Source organism: Rhinoderma darwinii, chromosome 1 (genome assembly GCF_050947455.1).
Source record: "Rhinoderma darwinii isolate aRhiDar2 chromosome 1, aRhiDar2.hap1, whole genome shotgun sequence".
Taxonomy (NCBI): domain Eukaryota; kingdom Metazoa; phylum Chordata; class Amphibia; order Anura; family Rhinodermatidae; genus Rhinoderma; species Rhinoderma darwinii.
The window spans coordinates 195,435,464-195,441,463 of NC_134687.1; positions in this window are offsets into that span (position 1 = coordinate 195,435,464).

The window sequence follows — 6,000 nt, forward strand, 5'->3', positions numbered from 1 at the left end:
AGGGGTTTTAAAATCCTCACCGATCCACGCTTGATTCATTTTCAGAAACGTGAGATTTTCCAAGCTGTTGGCGGACAATCTTGTTCGCTTAGGGGTGACGAAGCCCCCTGCTGCGCTGAATACCCTTTCTGACGCTACACTGGAGGGTGGACAAGACAGTACACCCATGGCAAACTGGGCCAGTTCTTGCCAATGATCCAATCTGCTGACCCAGAAGTCCATGGGGTCTGGGATCAGCATTTCTGACCGAGAAAGGGCACAGTCCAGGTACGAGTGAAAATGGTTGTTTAGGTGCTGCACCTGGAGATGGTGAACATCCCTTTGGTGACTAGTACTACGATGTGTGTCAGGTCGGGGTATTGGATGTAAAAATGTTGTCATCATATTTTCCAAACTGAATTGGCTGCTGCCGCTGCTGCCACGGCTGCCGCCTATTGCAGAGGTAGCTCTGCCAGAGGCGGTGGAACGATGAGACAGTGGGGAGCGGAGAGTGGCCCCCCGGTCAGACATGCTTGCAGCGGGTGTTTGCTGTTTGAAAGCCGTGACAAGCTGGCTGCATAGCTTCTCTCTATAATAAGCCAATTTTGCCTCCCTCTCGGAAGGCGCAAAAAACTCCCCCATTCTGGCTTTATACCGAGGGTCTAAAAGTGTGGCTATCCAGTAGTCATCTCTTTGCTTCATGCTAACAATACGACAGTCAGCGCGCAAGTAACGAAGCATACAGCTCGCCATCCTGGCCAGCGTTTCAGAGGGCCCGGTTGGTTCCATCTCCGCCCCATACTGCCATGGTTGTCCATCATCAAGGTCGTCGTCAGACTCGTCATCACCACCATCACTGTCATGTTGTGCGGCTGCCTCGTCCCCTATCCCTTCCTGTGATTCCATCTCCAAATCCTGCTCCTCTTCAGGTCCTGTTTCCTCATCCTCCTCCTCCTCCTCCTCCTCCTCAACATCCATAGCCAGATGTGATCCTTCCTCCATCCTTTGCTGAATCATCGCTGTGAGCGCTTGCTCCATAATGAATATCAGCGGCATAACATCGTTCATTCCGCTAGCGTCACGGCTCACAAATCGTGTGGCCTCTTCAAAGGGCCTCAAAACGCGACATGCGTCTCTAACCAGCTGCCAGTGCCTGAGCTCGAAATTACACTGGCTCCAAACGCTGCCCGTCTGCTGCATCAGGAAATCATTCACGGCTTTCCGCTGTTCGTACAGACGGTCCAACATGTGCAGGGTGGAATTCCATCGTGTTGGAACGTCGCAAATCAGGCTGTGTTCTGGGAGATTGTTTTGACGCTGCAAGTCCAGGAGGGCGTGCTTAAATGCATACGAACGTCTAAAGCGAACGCAAACCCTCCTGGACATGGCCAGCACACCCTTCAAACCAACATATGACTTTAAGAAGCGTGTTATGACCAGATTGATCACATGTGCCATGCAAGGAGCGTGTGTCAGGTGACCTAGACGCAGAGCAGCCACAACGTTCTTGCCGTTATCAGAGACAACATTGCCCAGTGTGAGTTTCAGAGGAGACAGCCAACGTGCGATTTCCTCCTTGATGCACAGCAGCAGCTCCTGCCCTGTGTGGCTTTTCTCGCCCAGGCTCAGCAGGTGTAAGACAGCGTTGTGGCGCTTCACCTTGCACCTATGAAAAGAGGAGGGAGGAGGAGTGGAAGATACGCTGTGTCCTGTCGGGGACGGGAAGACCTCCAAGGAGGAAGTCAAGGAGGAGGAGGAGGAGTAGGAGGAGAAGGATGGTAGGCGCCTGGTGTCCGGAGTTGAACTAGAAACATACAAGCGTGGAGGTGGTAATGCCTGGCATTGCTGCATCGGACTGCAAAATATTGACCCAGTGGGCCGTGAAAGACATGTACTGTCCCTGCCCATAGTTGCTGCTCCACGTATCGACGGTGGCATGTACCCTGCTGCACACGGATAATTGCAAGGACTTGGACACCTTTTCCTCCACATGCTTGTGCAAGGCAGGGACAGCTGTTTTGGAGAAGTAATGTCGGCTAGGTATTCGCCACCTAGGCTGAGCGCACGCCATCAATTGCTTGAAGCCGGCGGAGTCGACCAGGTGGTACGGCAGCGACTGCACCACCAACAACTTAGCCAGGTGTGAATTAAGCCGCACGACAAGTGGATGACTGGGTATATATTGTTGCTTATTGGACAACGATTCCGTAATGGATAACTGACGGGACATAGGAGGAGCACTAGATGACAGTGATGATGATGATGACAACGACATGGTGGATAAGGCCTGGCTACTACTTAGATGACATGGACTCGGAGCAGCAGCAGCAGCTTCATTAGATGTACATGATGGTGGGGCATGTTGATTGTCCCACATGGCCTTGTGATGCCGTTCCATGTGTTTACGTAGAGCAGTAGTTCCTACATTGCTGCCCTGCCCACGCCTTACTTTATGCTTGCAGATACGGCACTGTGCCATGTTTTCCTCCTCCGGGAAGGTACAGAAAAATTGCCACACGGCAGAGTACCGTAAAGAGGTAGTACCACGTCCACCACCACCACCACCACCACCACAACCACCCGAACTTGCCCCTTGTCTGGCAGGCTTTTTTCGGGAGCCTACACCAGCATCTGTGTCGCCGTCACCGGCTCCTGAGCTGACCCTACCGCTGCAACGTTTTGCAGATTGACTACTGCCCCTACCTCGGCTTGGCTGTTTATCACATCCAGTGCCGCCACTACTACCCTCCTCCTCTGACGCCGTCATCACCTCGTCACCTGGTTCCCACGTCCTGTCTAAAACAACATCATCATCATAGCCTTCCTCATCATCCCCGCCACTTCTGTCACTGTGTTGTGAATGTGATGTGACATCATGGCGGGCTCCATGCCCCCCCTCATTACTGCGTCTGCCACCACGGCTACCACCACCAACACCCCCACTACCGCAGCTATGCGTCTCGATCACCGCTTCCACCTCCACCACCGCCGCAACACACTCCGTTGGCTGACTCGCGGAAAACAAATCATCATCATCATCACTATGTTGTTCAGTATCTTCCTTCGCACCCGAGGAGATGTCTCTTAGGACTCTCAGGAAAGATGGCTTCCCGCTAGGAAGGGGGAGCGAAGACATAGATGATGGAATGGAAACGCTAGAAATACCTATATTACTACTGTCACCGTGCCAAGGAACTGTAGAGGATCTGGAATCCAACTAAACCTGGCTTGAAGCCAGATCGTCAGAGTCTTCCTGCTGAGATGACCGCGAGCCAGCAAACCAGTCCACAATGGCCGTATTGTCTAAAGTAACCCGCCCACCGGAGGATATGGACAAGTCTGGCTTGCTGATACTACTACGAGCAGGCACATGGCAGCTGCTACTAGTGGAACTGGGCACATGTCTTGTGCCACAAATGCTGCTACTGGGTCTGGCACCAACAGATCCAACATTTGGACTGGAAGAGGAGACGGCATGGGTGTTTCTTCCTCTACCCCGTCCTTTCACAACCTTTTTTTTCCCAGACATTTCAGAGCCCCTTCTAAAAGCGTATTCACACACGGACACTGGCTTGGCAAATGGCAATGAATGAGAATTTCAATCAGCCTCGCGGCAGTGCACTCAGGGAATGCTGGGCCTTGTAGTACTTCTAGGCTGCCTGTATGGCAAGTTGGATTGTTATTCCTGTTAATAACGGCCAGGGATGAGCCCCTTTTAAAAGCGTATTCACACACGGACACTGGCTTGGCAAATGGCAATGAATGAGAATTTCAATCAGCCTCGCTGCAGTGCACTCAGGGAATGCTGGGCCTTGTAGTACTACTAGGCTGCCTGTATGGCAAGTTGGATTGTTATTCCTGTTAATAACGGCCAGGGATGAGCCCCTTTTAAAAGCGTATTCACACACGGACACTGGCTTGGCAAATGGCAATGAATGAGAATTTCAATCAGCCTCGCGGCAGTGCACTCAGGGAATGCTGGGCCTTGTAGTACTTCAAGGCTGCCTGTATGGCAAGTTGGATTGTTACTCCAGGGATGAGCCCCTTTTAAAAGCGTATTCACACACGGACACTGGCTTGGCAAATGGCAATGAATGAGAATTTCAATCAGCCTCGCTGCAGTGCACTCAGGGAATGCTGGGCCTTGTAGTACTACTACTACCACTACTACAAAGGCTGCCTGTATTGCAAGTTGGATACAATGGGGATGAGCCCCTTCTAAAAGCGTATTCACACTCGGACACTGGCTTGGCAAATGGCAATGAATGAGAATTTCAATCAGCCTCGCTGCAGTGCACTCAGGGAATGCTGGGCCTTGTAGTACTACTAGGCTGCCTGTATGGAAAGTTGGATTGTTATCCTGTTAATAACGGCCAGGGATGAGCCCCTTTTAAAAGCGTATTCACACACGGACACTGGCTTGGCAAATGGCAATGAATGAGAATTTCAATCAGCCTCGCGGCAGTGCACTCAGGGAATGCTGGGCCTTGTAGTACTTCTAGGCTGCCTGTATGGCAAGTTGGATTGTTATTCCTGTTAATAACGCCCAGGGATGAGCCCCTTTTAAAAGCGTATTCACACACGGACACTGGCTTGGCAAATGGCAATGAATGAGAATTTCAATCAGCCTCGCTGCAGTGCACTCAGGGAATGCTGGGCCTTGTAGTACTACTACTACCACTACTACAAAGGCTGCCTGTATTGCAAGTTGGATGCAATGGGGATGAGCCCCTTTTAAAAGCGTATTCACACACGGACACTGGCTTGGCAAATGGCAATGAATGAGAATTTCAATCAGCCTCGCTGCAGTGCACTCAGGGAATGCTGGGCCTTGTAGTACTACTAGGCTGCCTGTATGACAAGTTGGATTGTTATCCTGTTAATAACGGCCAGGGATGAGCCCCTTTTAAAAGCGTATTCACACACGGACACTGGCTTGGCAAATGGCAATGAATGAGAATTTCAATCAGCCTCGCGGCAGTGCACTCAGGGAATGCTGGGCCTTGTAGTACTTCTAGGCTGCCTGTATGGCAAGTTGGATTGTTATTCCAGGGATGAGCCCCTTTTAAAAGCGTATTCACACACGGACACTGGCTTGGCAAATGGCAATGAATGAGAATTTCAATCAGCCTCGCTGCAGTGCACTCAGGGAATGCTGGGCCTTGTAGTACTACTAGGCTGCCTGTATGGCAAGTTGGATTGTTAGGCGGGATTCACACGACCGGGTCGTTCCCGAGCCCGAGTGTCGGCCGGTAAAATCGGCCATTTTGCCCGGCCGGTTTGCATAAGGTTATGCATCCGTGCCGGGCCGGGCAGATCCGGACAGTGACATCAGCGGCAGCTCCTGAAGGGGAATCCCCATGTGTTCGGGGATTCCGCTTCCGGAGTTTCCCCTGATGTCACTGCCCAGATATGGACAGAGACATCAAGCGCTCTGTCCAGGAGCGGAATCCCCGAAAACACGGGGATTCCGCTCCTTCAAGGAGCTAAAGTGCGGCTAGCACATAGCAGAGCGGGGAGATACCTCCCTGCTCTGCTATAGTGGCGTCGCTACAGTAGTAGCAGCCGCAGCAGCAGCTGCTGCTGCTGCTGCTACTACTACTAGCGGCGCCATCGAAGGTGTCGCCGAGCCAGGGTGCTTTTAACAAGCAGGGGAAGGGAGCCAGCGCAGCGCTCCCTTCCACCTGCTGTACACCCCGGCCCTGCAACACAGTGTACAGCGATGCCATTCGTCAGAATGGCATCAACTCCTCCTCCTCACATGCACTCTGCGCTGTGAGGAGGAGGAGATAGAGCGCAAGCACCGGGAAACCCGGCCATCACTCGGAACACATTCCGGTGATGGCCGTGTAATACCCGGCCCCATAGACTTCTATGGGAGCCGGGCGGCCGGGTGCCCGGGCAAAGATAGAGCATGTCCTATTTTTTGACGGCCGGATTTTCCGGCCGTCAAAAAATCGGTCGTGTGAATAGCCCCATTAGGGGTCTATCATTCCTAATGCAGCCGGGTGCCGGCCGATT